General features: G+C 44.4%; 1 protein-coding gene across 5 annotated transcripts in view; it reads right to left on the bottom strand.

Annotated features, from left to right (window-relative positions):
* Positions 1-2140, bottom strand: part of TBC1D14 (TBC1 domain family member 14) — an 830696-nt gene extending 828556 nt beyond the window's left edge. For 2 of the 5 annotated variants that reach the window (XM_078678510.1, XM_078678509.1), the window contains exon 1: positions 2051-2132. The gene's annotated coding sequence lies outside the window, so the exon portion shown is untranslated. Of the gene's footprint in view, positions 1-1866; positions 1998-2050 lie in introns of those variants that run through there. The other 3 variants (XM_078678508.1, XM_078678511.1, XM_078678512.1) reach the window with 3 other exon arrangements.
* Between the last annotated feature and the right edge of the window lie 16603 nt (positions 2141-18743).

Genomic DNA, 18743 nt, shown 5'->3' with positions numbered 1-18743 from the left:
TTTGTCGTTTGACAGTCTTAAAGAGCTCCCTGGGACTATTCTTTGCACGGTCCAATTGGTTGCGGAAGGAGGCTTTTTCCTCTAAAGATGCGTTTCTTGTATGATAAGCATGTAGTTCTAAGTAGTGCTAAATGCTTTGTCGAGGGGTTTTGTCTCCATGTCCTTTCTGCTTGTCTGAGTTGTCTTCTTTCGCTGTTATCTGAATTAAACCACAATTTTGATTTGATTGATCTCAGTTGATTTAGTTTAGGAGGTGCCACTTGATCGAGAACATCCTAAATCGATGTGTTGTAGTGAGATCACCAGTAGTGTACGCGAGGAGGTGACGCTGTAGTTCACGAATCATGGATTCAAGTTCAAGAACTGGGACTTGTTTGATATTTCTGGTCAACTTGATTAGGTTTCTTTGTAACATTTAGGAGGGGTCTGACTGGGGTATTGATACTGAAAAGAATTAGATAGTGGTCTGACCAGTCAATAGGTGAGATGGAGCTGAGGGAGACCAGGTCATTTTAGTGATAATAGCATCTAGAGTGGAGACTTTGATGTGTGTTGGTTCATTGCAGAGTTGATTAAGTTTGTTAATTTCAAGAAAGTTCGTTAGTAGCCGGACTGAGGGGTCTTCTGAGTTGTTCCAATTAATGTTGAAATCGCCCAAGAACACATCCTTTGTAAGGAGAACCGAGTAATTAGGTCAGATAACTCTTCTGCGAAGAGGGCGCAATCACCAGGAAGTTGGTAGATGGTGTGGAATTTGATAGGAGGTGAGCCTTTACTTAATGTGTAAAGTTGTATTCCTATTTTGTGAATTATGGCTAGACCACCACCAGATCTTTTAGGTCTATCATGTCTAATGATGGTGTACCCAGGATTCTGTGAGGAAATCAATATTCTGTTTGGCTGCTGATGAAGTGGACAACAGGATTGTCAGACACTCCAAAAACTGCTAACCCAGCCACAGACTTTGTTAATGTTTAATTTATTGTCTCATTTTCAGAATTTAAACATTTTGAATTCTGATTATTCACAACAAAATCTTTACAGTTCATGTATCTTGTAAAAGCATTGGCAGAGCTAATAGTTTTGGCTTTTTCCAGGTACATGTGAGACATGTCTGGATGAAATAACAAAAAGCTCAAACATAGAGAGGGATCCAAACACTGGTCAGTTGTCTAGCTGCGTGAAGCACAATTTTTAAGTTTACAAGTTTCAAGGTAAGCTCTTTATTACATAGGCCACGCGTTTTGTAAAATATTTATTTGGGCACCCCACCACTGTTCCCTTCTTTCTACAAGTATTGGATAGCCCCAAGTGCCCAGAGCGATAGGGAATACATTTTTTTCAAATGCAGGACACAAACCAGCGATAAGAGTGCGGGGCATCGTGACTACAAATAGAGGAGGGGGGCGTGTCGGAGCAACCTCGAACCAGAAACTACAGTAAACGTAAAAACTTTTTTTAAATATCAAATCTGGCCGTAACCCTGCGCAAACGCAGCAGTAGCAGAGCTCAAAGAAGGGTGCACGAAGCTTGCGTTTGTTCCCGGAAACAAAGAACAGGCACTCGAGTCCAAAAATGGGCGACACGCTTTAATAAATAAGCGGAGGGCCATGAAGCATTGTACTTAAAGCGGGGGCAGGCAGTCACACAAGTGACTAAACAGAGCAAGACGAGCACAGAAAACTGCGCAGACAGTTTGTGCCACAAAAATACGGAAGATCGTAATACACAATAAAAAACAGGAGGATCCATTGAGCTCGGACCAGCCATATTAGCAATGAGAAATAGCGCTACACGCAGTCTTATTTACTGCTTGGCAGCACCGCATCCCCCGCCCCCGGAAGTTAAAGGCAACAACCCACCCACCAGCGACTTGCTCCCTGCTCTACTTAGTGGCTCCAGGGAACATGTGACCGGCTTCGTGCAGAGCCGCTCCTGTCGTCACGGGGCTCGCTGCAAGCTCTTCGCGCCCCTCTGGCCGTCCTTCCCAGTGTGCTACACAGGCGGCACTACAGTTCCACCCCACGCCGGTTTTCAAACCGTCTCCTACCTGCGCCCAGTCACCTGCAGCCATTTTGAGAGTCCCCGGGGAGGTGGCAGAGTAATCGAGCAGCCGAGAGCATCGAGCGGCAACAGCGGCAGGTGTCTGACAGCAGGACTCACCTTACACGTCCGGAGCCGGGCGGTGATTGGCCGCTGCAGCGGAGGCAGCGGGAGAGAGCCTGTAGCACTTTGTGCCTGGTGCGACACCGTTCTTGCCTGACCTATTGGAACACCTGCTGTGATAGTTGTCAGCAACCCAGCCACATCCTTCAGTGGATATACTAATGTCTAGTCACAAGAGTAAATCCACACGTCTTTACATACACACATGCCAGCGCTTTAGAAGAGGGCAGTCTTAGATTTAAAAATAATAATGGGGAGGGAGAATGTATTTCCCTCTTTGACTTCTATTAAAGCAGAGGCATTTTCTCGTGGAACTCCACACAGCCAAAATAAAGCTATTTTTTGGCTGCAAAATTCGGGAGTCTCCGACCTGAATCAGGTATATTGGCATATATGGTTTACGCTTACACTTTATGCGTGTTATTTTTGGCTATTCACTATTTAAGAGTGTAAAGTTCTTCAAAATGGTAGACTTAAATGCATTTATCCCATGAAAATGGGTAGAACAAAATTTACTAGTATAAAGTTACTTCAACTAAAATGAGCTGTAGTAAGACCAGCACCCACTGGTGGGCAGTTATCGATACTACAAAAGACTCCCATAGAAAATAACAGCGTTAGAACTCCAGGCGTAAATGTCAAATTAGTATATTTTAAATACTTAAAGATCTAAATACATTTCATTTAATGATAACATATTTATCGAAAAAGAAAACATTTTAACACATTTTAATAAACTTTAAAAAATGTAAACATGAATATAACGCTTTTTATTAAAATCGAATTCCATTACTTTAAATTAATTCTATGCATACTTGTCCTACCAGTCGTATATAATAATATTTATGTTTACTAGAGCCAGCACTGTGACATATTAGCTAAATATTATTTTTTAAACGTTGAGAGATACTAGCAGTAGTAGTGAGCGTGAAACAATTACGTGGGTTCTGTGAGAGTCCATGCTGAGAATTTACACAACACAAGTCAGCTTATTTGAAGCATGCAGTACATAGAACATTCAAGAAATGATCTGTCACTACTCAACGCCATGTTCAGCTAGAATTTTTTTGTAAGTACTGTTTTCTTTGCTGCTATTTGTATGCTATGAAATAAAGGGGAAACTATGCTACCCTAAATTTAGAGCATAATCAAGAATTGTAGTAATTTATAAGTACATTTTTTCTGGGATGCATGTGCCTATTAGTGGGAGATAAGTATATTCGATATTTTATAATTGTGACTCTTTCAGAAAGAGAGAATAACAGGAACATAAGGGATTTGTATTATGTTGGCTGCCTTATTTGTGCCACACTGCTCTTTCTGGCATAGACTCTGTTTTGTGGACAACTTTCTCAAAGACCTTTGATAAAGCTTATTCCCATCTGCCGCAGTGGACGCGGACACTAGTGCAATAGGCAAAGGCACTTCATGGCATTATGCTAGAAGATATTCTGCTTGCATGCACCAAAAGGAGCCTCCTGCATAGCACCAAGTGAGGTACATGGCTTAATCACTTTGGGCCTGATTTATTTTCTGGCAGACGGCACGTTGTTCTACCAGGGAAACGGAGTAAATTACGTCTTTGCCCTGGTGGAGGATTTTCGCCAGATAAAAAAAAAAAATGTTTTTAATTCTTTTTATTGAACATGACAACAGGCTTCAGATAATCATCATATGCATGGAGATTGTACAGGATAAACATTTGCCACCGGTAACCCAAGGTATAACATATCTAGATCAATTACTAGCTGGTATCAGCTATACACTCGAGGGGTATGTAAACATCTGGTCATCCTGGCAGTTTCTGTAACATACCTTACAGCAGTGTCCATTGGCCTCTGTACTTTGCCCACACCCCCCCCATATCTTTTCTCCTTTACGTTGGCATCCCCAACTCTGATAATTCACTTGCTCCGCCTCTTGGCACCAATCTAAGTCTTTCTTCCATGCCTTCAACGTGGGTGTCATCCCTGCACTTTCCGCCAGATTTAAAAATGACCGCCAAGCAGGCGGTCATTTATAAAGCATTGACAGGAACCGCAGTCATGGCAGTTCCAGTTTCACTTTTTGGAGCAGGGCTACATCACCATGATGGAGCCCAGCACCAAACACTTATTTTTTCTTTTAAAAAAGAAAATCCCAAAACTGGATTTTCTTTTTCAAAATAAAATAGACAATGCTCCCGCACCATGGGAGTCCTCCCCAATGGTGAGGTGAGCACATAGCAGTTTTCTCTGCCCTATTTTTCCTGGCAGTGACGGACAGTGAAAACCGACCTCTAATTCTGCCCATTTAAATGAGGTCAGTGGAATTACAGGTCTTCCTTCGATGGCCCTTTCACCACAGGGCCATCGGAGAGGTTTAATCACGGCAGAGACAATATAGTCTCTGCCAAGATTAAACCTATTGTCCACCTGCATCTAAATCGGCTGGTTGGACCATTATCTTGGCAGTGAGCATACTAAGTCGCATTGTGACAGAGTATGCTTACCCCCATGATATACCTCGGAATGAAGCCTGATAAGTACGAATTCTCACAATTCTAGCCATCCCCAAAACTCCTGAACATGAATCTACTGCCTGCCCTTGCCTAGATTGTTAGAATAAAGAGATTTAAAACGGGACCAGTTATCACAATTGTGAATAAATGGGCCATTATTTTTTAGCCTTGCACAAGTAATAGGTTTACAGTAACCCCCTCACTGGGAACCAAGCACCCCAGTGTAGCTCTTGACTGTCTCTGGGAAGCAAAGCAGATCAGTCCAAAGTTTACTCAGTGGAGGTGATGTCGTCTAGTAATCACCATTTACTGGCACACAGTAAGAAAAACCCACTAAATGATTGTGCAGTCTGTGTGTTTTCTTTAGAAAAGCAAAACTACATTTATTACAAATACACTTCATAATACTACACAATAATTTAGAAATATACATAAGGTTGGTGGAAATACCTTTAAAACATTATATTTGACCCCCTAACCGGCCATGATCCAAAAAAATCACAGTACCCCCTACCATAGAATATAGCACAGAACCATCTAGGATGGTGTCACTCTAAATCAAGGAAGCCTATCAGCTTTATTAATGGTATCACATTTACAGACCGAGCACCACATATTATAATGCATCAGTCGATCACTGACTTCTGTATCCATAATCCATCTGCAGTTATTATAATTCATGCAATAAAGCTTTTCAGACACTCAGGAAAAATCATTAGTCAGCAACACATTTGGCATAAAGCATTGTAAAACCATATACATGTGTCTATACCCGTCACTATTCCGCTTAAGCACCAAAATCTACAGCCACAGAATAATCCAATAAAGATCGCTATGCTTCCAGGATGTTGAACAAAAGTTCCTGCTTGGAAATGTTGAACTTCAGCTGAGAAAGACGAAGGGCGGGTGGGGGGCTTAGGTGACTTCATCATCTAACACTAGAAACATAGGGCCATGTCCCACACACTATCCTTTTTGCAGTTGGGGGTGGCCCTGCCATCCTGGGGTCATGACATGCAGTAGACTCCTTGCCAAAACTCACCTGCAGGGCCTTATGGGGTGCTCCCTCGTGGGGAGCATAAATATATGATGAGATGCCACACAACTTTCCTTTTTTTAAAGAAAATGTAGTTGGGGGTGCTCGGTCCAGACCTTGCACCCCACATTGCCTCTTGCTTTGGGGTAGCTCGGGAATGCCACCCCCGGCTAACCCTGCTGGCTCTCTGGCATTACTGAAAAAGGCTTTGTATCCGAGATACCTCAGAGAAGCAACCAGGAGGTCCCTAATTGTACCCATCGGACAAAACCTGTTTTGGATTATTTACTGGGAGAAGACCTGTAGTAATGGACCACAATACTTTGATTGTGGAGAATTATAACATACAGCATGAGAGTGTCCTCTGGACACCAAAGATTGAATAGTAATTCGAAGCGGGTATGAAAAAAGATTTGCTTGGAAAGATTTAATATCTACAGTTTGACGCATGGGAATGCCCACAGTATTCTTGAAGAGACACACACTAACTTAACATTGGGCAGAGAACACAGGTCAGTGCATTGTTATGGCAGAAGTGTCACATATGACGAACCTATTGTGTCAAAATATCTATCAATCTAAACGTTTTTCTGGAAAATGCACCCTTTTCCACCCTCCCCGCCCCCAAACCCCACAAGAAAATAGACAGCCTGAACCTAAAGAAACAGAAAAAAGAGTAGACCATGTCGCTCAGCTCTACTTAGAGGGAGGATGAAACCTACTCTCATGCTGTTAAACACTTATCCACAACACACAGGACTCCAAAGATTAAGTTAGAAACCTTACTGTGTTGAAGAGAATACTCATGTTTCTAGAAGATTATAATATACAAGCATATGGGAGAGCATTGACCATAATTGCTGGTTTATAAAATCTTCAGGATTGATTGCGATTGACCTGGTAGGACTTCTGGGGGGCAATAGCATTTTATATATTTTCACTATGCCTGTGGGGCTCGTGGTGTTGATTGTTTGGGTTTCAAAAGCCCAGGCGGTATGTGTGTATTAGAAAGACGAGGGGTGGGCTCACACATTTGTGGATGCTTTTACATTTTATGGAGTTTCTTTTGAAAACACCGTAGGATACTTTGTTACCCCTGCTGTTAACAGAGCTTTTCTTTAGAATTGGAACATTTCCTTCAATTCTAAATTTGCATGTATGCTTGAAGTTTTTCGTTAGTTGGAGCATTTTTTCACTTTTTGTTTGTTGGTAAATGTAAAATGTAAATTGATACTTGTATAGCGCACTACTCACCCGCAAGGGTCTCAAGGCGCTTGTACGAATACCGCTGTGGAACCCATCCTGGCTTTCCCTGTGAGGTGTCCACTCCTGGGCACCCCCAAGGTGGAGGCCAGGCATCCTTAGCGTTGTGGGGGCCGTTGTGGAGATTAAGCAAGCTATTGCCCAGAGTTGCAGGGTGGGACTCCATGATTGGAATAGGCACCGAGGCGATAATTATCAGGTCCGTGGAATTTTTGAGCCCAAGACCCGCCGAGGCGGGGAATTGAACCCTGGTCCCGGGCTAGACCTCTGCATCAGGGTCTGCCGTTCTAACCATTGAGCTACACTTCTCCACTGTTGGTCATTGCACTACGGTGCATGTTTTATACACGTTTTATTTTTAGATGCAGTGTTAATGTGGATTCTTTCTCAGGTATATTTTAGTCTCGGGCATTGGAGTTAAATGGGATAAGAGGATGATGCTGACTTTATTATTTTCATTTTTATCTTTGCATTTCATTGTCTTAAATTCTAGGGTTAGTTTTGGGGGTTCGAAGGTGTTGTATCTTAGCAACCTCCGCATCTGGTTGCCATCGCCACTAGATTCTGGAGTGTGGAATCCAGGGGACAGAGAACAGGCAGTTGCTGGGTAAGTAGGACCTCTGGGGTTGTTGTGCCTTACAAATAAACTTGTTGATCTATACAACTTGTCTCCTGTGCACTTTAAGAGTGGCGACGAGGATGGGAAACCTTATGTGCACCCCAACCAAGTGGAAAGGATGAGAACCTTATTTTAGTGTTCTTGAAGGAGTCTAACAAACCCTGGGACGTGTTGTTACCGTTTACGTGGGGGAGCAACCTACAAACTGCGCATTCATGTGGAATACAGACAGGACTTCCTGAGACATCATTTGACTGGACCGGTGTTGGTCCAGGGAGGTAGGAGTACATCCCAAGTCTGTGTCTACTTGTTATGATTTGAAGAGTGGCGAGGCCTATGCGCGAGGTCTGTGCGTGTTCAAACGCTCGCGCTTACCTTGTTGTTGATGAGCTAGTGGCTAGCTCATGGAACTGAGCCGGCGGAACCTTGAGTACAGGACCTTGTGTTCGGCTCAGTGGGATCTTGTGAATTACCAGGCATCCAGCGTGTTGCCATTCCAGTGTGTAGTGGCATATGGGATTGAGAGCACAGCGACGTAGGTCAAGCGTCAGTTGCTAGGAGACGCGGACTGCGACATATGCTGCAGTCGGTTGCCTGGAGATGCGTCTGAGCGGAGAGTGCAACGCAGTGCATCTTTGTGGATCGGCTGGGTCTGCAGCACGGATTCTGTACTGCATCAATTAGGGACTTCGTGACATGGAGAAGTGATCAGTGCCACATAGCTAGATTATTGGTGACTGTGTCAATGGTGTGCACGGAGACTGCGGTGACGACTTTAATTATTTTGATTTATTGTGTTGCCAAGTGATGTACATTGAGAGTGTGACTACGTCATCCACTTCATTTATTTCAGTTGTCATGCATAAACTGTATTTGTTTGTTTAACTTATTGCATTGATTTGAATATTCATGCTAGACAGGTGGCACCTACTACATAGTCACCACGTGTAATATCTATTTGCTTAGTTAATTTGGGAATTTACCAATGCAGTTACCATTATTTTTTGACATTGTGCACAAGTATGGATACTACATCAGTACTAGCTCCGCCCAAATTTTTACAAAATCCAGTAATTCCATCCATGGTAAGGGAAGATTGGCGCAAATCATTTGAGACATATCTGGAAGCCATAGGAGGGGAAACCTTTTTGGCAACTTGCATTGTTAAAACACAATTTAGACGTAGATGGTAGAAAAGTGTTGAAAACTCTACCAAAACCCATATGTGCCACTTCAACTAACCAAGAAGGTGAAGGTGAGGAAGATGGGTTGGGTTCATAAGAATCAGTTGTTGAGGAATATGTAGAGGCCTTAAAGGCATTGGAGGATGTTATGTTATGTTATAATGGATTTATACTGCGCACAAATACTCAAGAGTGTCCTAGCGCACAAAATAACAGTGACCTGGTGGAGCGAAAAATTTAAAATGGCTGCTTGAAGAGGAAGGTTTTAAGTAGCTTTTTAAAAAGTCTGAGGTCCTGAGTGTTCTGTAATTCCAGGGTCAGGGAGTTCCATGCCATAGCTGCTTTGACAGAAAGAGACTGGGCCCCCAACCACGTTCTGGGGGATCTCCATCCATCGTTGGGTGGCTGAGCGCAACGATCTATTAGGGACATAGAAAGCAAAACGTTTCCTGATGTACATTGGTCCAAGATCGTGCAGGGCTCTATGCGCCAGGGTAAGAGCTTTAAATTGCACTCTCGGAGCCAAAGGAAGTCAATGCAGATCGCGTAAATGCTGTTTTACGCTAGATCTTCCAGAGATGTTGAAGTCTAGCCGCGGAATCATGTAGGGTCAGTAATTGTTTTTGCAAATATCCAGGAATACCCATATACAGAGCATTGGCATAATCTATGCGGGAGAGAATGAGAGCACAAACGATCATTTCCTTGGCTGGCCTCGGAAGCAAGGTGAAGAACCTTCCTAGTGACTTAAGGGTGCCAAAGCAAACCCCAGTGAGTTTCTTAATTTGCACCGAAAACCGCAGGTCTTCACCAAACCAGACCCCCAAGTTCTTTGCTGGAGCACCCTCTGAATTAGGTCGAGGGAAGTCTGGAGGCCATAAAGTTTCTCTGAAGGCAGGTGGAAACTGACCATATAGAAGGACCTCGGACTTTTCCTCGTTGCATTTCAGTTGGGCATGGGCCAACCACTTAATCACAGACGAGAGACAGTTCTGGGCAATATTTGTGGACAGGTCGGAGTCCTTCCAGGTAAATAGGAGCTGGGTGTCATCAGCATATGCGATTACTTTGCACCCAGTTCCTCAGACAGAAAAATCAGAGGAGTCAAATAAATATTATAGAGCAAAGGGCTCAAAATAGAACCCTGAGGGGCTCCGGTGGACATTTTCTTGGCAGTCGATGAAAGAGGAGGCATCCAAATCTGCTGGGTACGCTCTTCCAAAAAGGATTTCATCCAGTCCCACGCGGAGTCTGCAATGCCAATGTTAGAATAACTATGGAAAGAAAACAAACACAGTTGTAGAGAGGCTTAGGGTCTTTTCCAGAGCACAGTTAGTGGATGAAGCTGTACAATATGTGGCTGTGTTAAGAGTGTTAGCTGACGCATGCAAGTTCAGGGTTTTGCACGAAGAAAGTATTGGGGATCAATTCATCAATAAGACTAATAACTGCAAAGTCCAAGAAAGGTTATTAGAATTAAAGGATCCATCATTACAAAAGACCATTGACAAAGCAAGAAGAGTGGAAAATACATCTAGTTATGTCAAGGAACTCCATGGTGAACAGGGAAGGGACAAAAGTGATTCTAATAATATCATTGTTATTCATAAAACTAAAAAAGTGGTAGAGGATCCAAAAATTCAGAGTCAAGCTAAATCTTTTGTTGAAAAAGCACCAACTAGCAAAACCAGACGCACATGTTTCTGGTGTGGAAGTTTCAGACATACTGCTGAAGCTGAAAGATGCCCTGCTTCAGAAGTCACGTTTTTTAAAATGTAAAAAAAGGGGTCATTTTTCTAGAATGTGTAGGTCTGGGAATAGTGAAGCTTGGAGAAGATCTGTGAATCTTGTGAAGGAAAATGGAGAATATTAAGGGAAAGAACAAGACAATGGTGTTGAAGTATTAGGGATTTGGGAGAATGCGGTGAATGAAATATCATAAGGGTATCACCCGCCCAAGTGGTCTTTGACGATGAACAAAGTCAAGGTATCAATGTGGGCAGACTCATGTTCCCCATACACTATAATTGACAGAAAAATGTGGGAGAGTATAGACATGAGCAATATATCACCACCTGATATAGAACCCGAAGGGTACTGTAGTGTAAAATTACCATTGTTGGGTCAGTTCATGTGTCGCATCTTACAGAAGCAGGAGCGCATATGGAAAGGTGTACGCAGTAGAAAATGGCAGAGCTCTTTTAGGATAGAGAGCAGAGAAGTTTGGGCATTGTACTTGAACCTAACCATCCTGATCAAGTTTTGCTAACTCAAGACGCTGAAAGATCAAAGTTGCATATGAAGTATCCGGAATTGTTTAATAGCAAACTTGGTTGTCTAAACAAATTTGAGCACTGCATTGTGTTGAAAGTAGGATGCATTCCAGTTGTACACAAAGTCAGGAATTTGCCAGTTGCTTTGCATGCACAACTCAGGCAGGAATTGGACAGATTATGTAAGGCCAAAGTTATTGAACTAATAGAGATGTCGGAGTAGCTTAGTCCCATTGTTTTGGCACGCAAATCCGATGGCAAATTGCGCATGTGTGGGGACTTGAACAGGAACATCTGGGTAGATCGCCATACTTTACCACTTATTAATGAGATGGTAGCTAGCATTCTATCTATCTATCCAATGCATATCACCTAGTGAAGTTACATTCTGAGTCCAGACATTTATCTTCATTCATACCCCCTGAAGGAGCGTTCACATTTTTGCGTATGCCATTTGTATCGGCATCCGCTTCTGTGGTTTTTCAAAGACTCATGAAGAGTATTCTAAAAGGAATTGCAAATATGAGTATTTCAAGATGACGTTTTAGTTTGGGGCGAGAATATGGACAATCATGATAGTGTTTTGAAGGATGTCCTAAAGAGATTGCAGGATTCAAGATTGACTGTGTGTGCTGAGAAGTGCAAGTTTGGGGTGATGCAGATTGATTACCTCAGGCACACATTATCTGGGGATGGTGTCAAGCCCAAGAAGAATCTACTTTAGACCATTGAGGGTGCTCCATCACCATCAGACACGGAATAATGACGTTCCTTCCTAGGGCTAGCTGAATATTACTCAACATTTGTTCAGCTTTTTGCAAACAAGGTACGCAATATGAGACTTTTAATGAAAAAGGGAACACCGTTTCTGTGGACCAATGAATGTCAGCTGGCTTTTGAAGGTATAAAAGCAGATATAACGAAGGCATTAGCCTTCAAACCATATGATCCTCATGACAAGTCCAGAGTGGTAGTGGAAGCATATGGGTTAGGCGCTGCACTTATGCACAGGAAAGATGGACTGGAGCGGGTAGTAGCTTTTGCTTCACGGACACTCAAAGGGACAGAAGCAACTTACTCTGTTATTGAGAAAGAGGCATTAGCTTGCTGGAGGGGTGTCATTTATTCCAAAACATATGTATGAGGAACAAACGAGCTAAGAACTGATCACAGACCTTTAATTGACATCTTCACCACAAAGGGTGCTGGAAAAGCAACTCCTAGAATTGCAAAATGGATATACCGGTTGCAAGAATATGACTTCCAACTAAGGTGTGTGCCAGGACATTAAAACATTAATGCTGATTGTTTATCTAGTTTGCCATTACCATATCAAGATGAAAGTGATGAAAAGGAGGCGTGCTTAATGGCAACTGTTGATGAATCGTGTAAAGGGGCTGTGAGCGAGGATGAGTGGAAACGGGCAGTTTCGGAGGAGGATGTGATGTAACAGATAATAAAGGGGTTGTCCAACAAAACAGGACAAGATCAATGTTCCCTCTAATTTTTTTCCTCTGTGTGCGGCAGTGGAGGGTCTCTGTGCGCTGCAACCATGGCTATGTGCGCAAGGAACTGAACCTCGCGTGTCTGCGGCGCCAAATGCCACTCGTTTTTGGTGCCTTCTGTCCCACTCGTTTTTGGTGCCCTTCTGCCCTCTGTCCCACTCGTTTTTTGGTGCCTTTCTGCACTCTGTCCCACTCGTTTTTGGTGCCCTTCTGCCCTCTGTCCCACTCGTTTTTTGTGCCCTAATGCCCCTCTGTTCCACTCGTTTTTGATACCCTCCTGCCCTCTGTCCCACTCGTTTTTTGTGCCTTTCTGCCCTCTGTCACACTCGCTTTTGGTGCCCTTCTGCCCCACTCGTTTTTGTGCCCTTCTGCCCTCTGTCCCACTCGTTTTTGGTGCCCTCCTGTCCTCTGTCCCATTCATTTTTTGTGCCTTTCTGCCCTCTGTCCCACTCGTTTTTGGTGCCCTTCTGCCCTCTGCCCCATTCGTTTTTGGTGCCCTTCTGCCCTCTGCCCCATTCGTTTTTGGTGCCCTTCTGCCCCACTCGTTTTTGGTGCCCTTCTGCCCTCTGTCCCATCGTTTTTGGTGCCCTTCTGCCCCACTCGTTTTTGGTGCCCTCTGTCCCACTTGTTGCTGTGCCTTTAATGCAATCTGTCCCTGTCGTTGTTGTGCCTTTATGCCCGCTTGCCCTCTGTCCCATCGTTTTTGGTGCCCTCTGCCCCACTCGTTTTTGGTGCCCTTCTGCCCTCTGTCCCATCGTTTTTGGTGCCCTTCTGCCCTCTGCCCCACTCGTTTTTGGTGCCCTTCTGCCCCACTCGTTTTTGGTGCCCCTCTGCCCCACTCGTTTTTGTGCCCTTCTGCCCTCTGTCCCACTCGTTGTTGTGCCTTTATGCTCTCTGTCCCACCCGTTGTTGTGCCTTTATGCCCTCTGTCACACTCGTTGTTGTGCCTTTATGCCCTCTGTCCCACTCGTTATTGTGCCTTTATGCCCTTTGTCCCACTCGTTGTTGTGCCTTTATGCCCTTTGTCCCACTCGTTGTTGTGCCTTTATGCCCTTGGTCCCACTCGTTTTTGTGCCTTTATGCCCTTTATCCCACTCGTTTTTGTGCCTTTATGCCCTTTGTCCCACTCGTTGTTGTGCCTTTATGCCATCTTGCCGTCTGTTCCGCTCGTTCCCCAGCTGCTGTAGCCTCTCGTATAAGTATTGCTGATAATCAGAGCCCCTTCACCACTTTAGCACACGCTGTGTTTGGAAAGTGTCTACGTTTTTGTTAGTAAAGTGCGAGGCAGACTGTGGCATTTTGTTTAAGTATTGCTGTTAATCGGAGCCTGTGAAGGGACTCTGATTATCAGCAATACTTAAACAAAAGGCCACAGTCTGCCACGCTCCCACACAGCAGTAAGCGCCGCAAGCGCCACAATCGCCACCAGCCCGCCCCCACCTCCTTACCTGAACTCCTCACGCCCGCTCCGCCACCACACGGAAAAGTGCCTCATGATCGCGCCGCTCGCTTTTTAAAAGCGGTGGGCGGCACGACTCTCTATGGACGTCCTGTGTGCGCGCTCCACGCTAGGTGGTGCGCGCTGACGTCAGGGGAGGTGCGCGCGCGGCCGAGAGGAAACACTGGACAAGATACATTGATAAAATGGGAACTCCCAGATTATAGGATGGTGTGGACAGAATTATCGGTTGTGGATGTTATCATCATGAGGGTGGATAAGTTAGTGGTATCTGCAGGCATACATGTCAGATTGTTAGAGTTGTTACATGAGGGACACAATGGCCTGTCTGAAATGAAGAGGAGAGCTGTGTGTGATTTCTGGTGGCCAGGTATGGGCAAAGAGATAGAGAGATGTGTACGTATTTGTGTGGCATGCATGTGAAGTGACAAGTCACAGGAATCTACTATATCACCTACAATTATGCCGGACAAACCCTGGCAGTGGACATCTGTGGGCACTTCAATGCTGGGTGCTTAGACAATAAATATGCCATGGTTCTGGTGGATTATTTTGCCAAGTGGCCTGAGGTGTGTTTTTGAGGGAGACAAAATACTCCAATGTGATAGAGTTCTGTGAGGATGTGTTTCTCAGGGAGGGATATCCTGAGTGTATCATAACGGACAATGGGCCACAGTTTGTTGCTGGTGAGTTTTAGAAAAACATGGAAAGGTCAGGGGTGGCAGACTTTACCACTGCAGTCTATAATCCCAGGAAAATGGCCTGGTGGCGTGATTTAACCATGTGTTAATAAAGTTTGTGCAATTGGCCGATACGCCTGGTGTGGATTGTAAAAGTGCTGTGAAGGAGATGTTCTGGAGTTCCACACGGCTACAAAGGAAACTCTGTTTAGTCTTCTTAAGGGCCGTTTACCAAGGAGACACCGGCATAGATGTGTAGGATGGTATGAATTGGTACGCAGGGTGCAAGATTATCAAGAAAAGTATATATGCAGATATAACGACAAGGTAAAGAGCTGTGAACGCAAGTTCACGGCAGTTGATTGGGTAAGGACATATCTGGTGGGAAGTCAGAGAGTGGGATTATCTAAATGGTCCAAACCCAAACAAGTCACTAAGGTGGTGGGTAACAGTGTGTGGCTAGATGATGGAAGGAGATGAAATGTGCGAAAAGTGATGGTGTGTAATAAGCTGGAGCGTGAAGCAACAGAAGGTACTTATTATTTTTTCCTGGGGGGTGGAGGAGTTAGGGATTTAGTAACAGTATGTGTATAGTGAAGTCACATCGGGTGTTAATTATTAGGTGCAATGCATGATTGTATTGTGATGGTTATAATGGAATTCTTCTTTTTTAATTCTTATGTTACAGTTACGCCTGAAGAAGAGTGTTCTCGAAATGCATCGCATATACTTTTACTATGCGGTTAAGTCACACTGTCATAAGTAATGGAATAATTTTTTTGGATTGTCACTTATTGGAAACATCACAACGTTAATAAAATCTTGAAAACATGAATATCTATGTTTCATCTGGTTTGAACTGGAAGAGTCAGTGATTTCCCTCCCGTTTCTAGAATTTAAATGAATGCTTTTTAAAAACCACAAGTTGTATGATTAGCTACAATAGAGATGTTACATTTAGTAGTTCAAAAGAAAGGCTAAAGATAAAAGCTATGTCGAATACACAGAGAATTTCTCAGAAATATTCATGTTGGAACTTAGAACATGGTATTTGACGATGGCTTACTCTATGCCGCATGAATCTTTTACCTTTACATTTATTTATTTATTTATTAATGCAGTTTCAAGAAAAGGAAAAAAGGCAGACATAAATACAGGCAATGTATCATGACATGTGTACAGGTTAAACCGATACAACTAAATAGTGAATCTAGCATTTAAGGCTAAAAAAACACATTGAGCAATGTATCCATGAACAAAAGAAACATCAGAGGTGACATAATGACGATAACTATTGGTACACACAGCGGCAGCATACAGTCTTGAGGTGGCAGAAGCATATAACCCACATGGAGAGCTCAGGGAGATGCCACATTATCAGCCTGGTTATTTCGGATCCCTCAATAGGGTGTGTCAGTAGGTATGCCGTGAGGGGGCCCCATTTATCTCAAGGGCGGGAAGTAAGAGGGAGCATTTCAGCAAAGGTGTCCTGCCAGAATACCATGTCCTGGATCCAATCCTAGAATTTAGGTGCTCCGCCCGACCCCACCGGCATGCTATGCACCGTTTGGCGAGAAGGAGGCTAAATGAGACAAATGTCCCGTGTTTTACTGCTAGGGCCTCAGTGTATCCAAGGAGAGCGAAAAGGGGTGTGTGCGGAAGGTGTAGCGAGGTCATTTGGTCCAGGGCTTCGAGCACACAGGACCAATACTCCTGCACAGCATGGCAATCCCAGGCTAAGTGAAGGAAGTCCGCCCCTGTGATCCCACACCGGTCGCATCTGTCATTGTCACACAATTTAAAGCGATGAAGTCTAGCAGGTGTATAATATGTGCGGTGTAGAAATTTGTACTGAAGTATACAGAGGCGGCAACTGGACATGCTGTGTTCCGTCTGCTTGCAACAATAGGTCCACTGCCCCTCGGTAATGACCAGTCCCAATTCTACTGACCATTTGTCCCTAGCAGTAGTCTGCGTAATGCTCTGAGTGGTGTACAGAGTGTGGTATAGGGAAGAAACCAGGTGGGGCGCCACATCTTTATCTAACATAAGGCGCAAAGAAGTAACTTCCAGGGGTTCCCGAGGTAAAGTGGGGGTATGTTCCTTAAGTCCCTGGCGCAATCGGATATATAAAAAAATATCCATGGGGGAAGGTGTTTGTGTGGAGAACAGTTGTTGCGAGGTGCTGGAATTTACCATGAAGGTAGAGGTCCCCCCCCAGGTTTTAATGCCATATTTGACTTGAGTTTTCCTAAACACGCCGTTCTGTAGGACAGGCATTTTCAGGTGATACACCAGGGGAAGTCGGGGTGAGTAGAGCATGGGGGCCTGTGTGCTGGCAACAATGTGTTTCCATGCCTTCACAGTACTGATGATTGGAGAGGGGTCAGTAACGTGCGGTGCAGTGTCTGTGAATATGGCACCCTCTAATGGAATGGGATCGGATAACCAATGTTCGGCGGCCACCTGAGGCATGTATCTGGGGGGGTGGAACCAGAAGTGTGCATAATGTGCCTGTGCGCATGTGTAATAGAGTTTGAAATTTGGTATGTCGAAACCCCACTTGCAAGTATGCCAGAGTGAGAACGTGCCATTGTATTCTGGGCTGTTTACCACCCTAATTAAGGCGAACCAGCTCTGTCCGGAGCATCGTGAAAAAGGCTCCACCTGGATTATAAGGTATGTTCAGGAATAAATAAAGGAGTCTAGGAACAATCACCATTTTGATCAGGGATATGTGTCCTGCAAGGGACAGCGGAAGGGCAATCCAACGTGTGACACTGTCTCTTATCCCATCCAGAGCACAACCGTAGTTGAGCCGCATCAATTCGTTGCAGTTCGCGGAGACGTAAATGCAGAGATACTTAACCTCCTCAGCACACCATACAATGGGAAAGTGCAGAGGAAACTCCGGGATTGATGCTTTAAAGGGGGAAGATTTGAGATTTAGACCAGTTTATATGAATCCCGGATAGTCCCCCAAATGAATCTTTTACCGTTAAATGACAGCAAATTGGTCCCACTCCACGAAAAATGGAAAAAATTTGCAATTTATGTCATTTGGGCATTCAGAACCTGGATCATGTCTTGTTTGTTTGCCCATCATTAGTTTTGTGTCGTCATCGTTCGCATCAACCGATGTTTTTACAAAACTATATCAAAAATTTAACATCAGCCCATTAATTTCTTTTTGGTCCAAAGATTAAAACATAGTGTGTAAAATTATTCAATTTTTTAAGGAGTTTGTGAACATATTTTAACCTCCAGTATATCTTATTTAATAATAATAATAATAGGCAGGTTTATAAAGCGCCAAAGCACACCCCCACCACTCTGTTAATCTGGGGCCTAAACGTCAGGTCAGTATCAAGCCAGACACCCAGATTTTTGGCTTCCTGACGAGGTATCAGTGCCAACCCCAAACAGGATGGCCACCATGCTGAATTCCACACAGACGCCCCCCCACCACGAGCACCTCTGTCTTGCTGCCGTTCGGCCTCAGGCAGTTAGAAGACATCCAGGCTGCAAGTTCCTGCATGCACGCTCTGAAGCTGTCCGCAGCAAGACCCGGCGCGCGCGATAGGGAGATGACCAGCTGCGTGTCATCAGCATAGGACACTATGCGCAGCCCATGGCCCTTCATGATGGTAGCCACTGGGGAGACGTACAGGTTGAATAGGGTTGGGCTCAGGGACAAACCCTGTGGAACGCCCTGACCCAAGTTGACCACTCTAGAATAGCAGTCCCCCTGCCTAACCTGAAAACCCTTATCCACCAGGAAGGACTGGATCCATTTCAGTGCAGCGCCTGAGATCCCGCCTTTATTCAGACACTGTAGCAAGGTGGTATGTGTTACAGTGTCGAATGCTGCACTTAGGTAAAGCAGAATCAGGGCCATGGTTTGGCCCTCATCCACCCCCTGTCTAATGGTCTCGACTGCCATGAGTAGGGCCAACTCAGTGGAGTGTCGAGGCCGGAATCCAAACTGAGTGGCATGAAGGAGGGCCGCCTCCTCCACAAATTCCATCAGCTGGATATTCACGACCTTCTCCGCTACT

Source organism: Lissotriton helveticus, chromosome 2_2 (assembly GCF_964261635.1).
Source record: "Lissotriton helveticus chromosome 2_2, aLisHel1.1, whole genome shotgun sequence".
In the NCBI taxonomy this organism is placed as follows: Eukaryota; Metazoa; Chordata; class Amphibia; order Caudata; family Salamandridae; genus Lissotriton; species Lissotriton helveticus.
The sequence above is the reverse complement of the archived record's forward strand: the minus strand, read 5'-3'. Positions and strand labels throughout refer to the sequence as shown.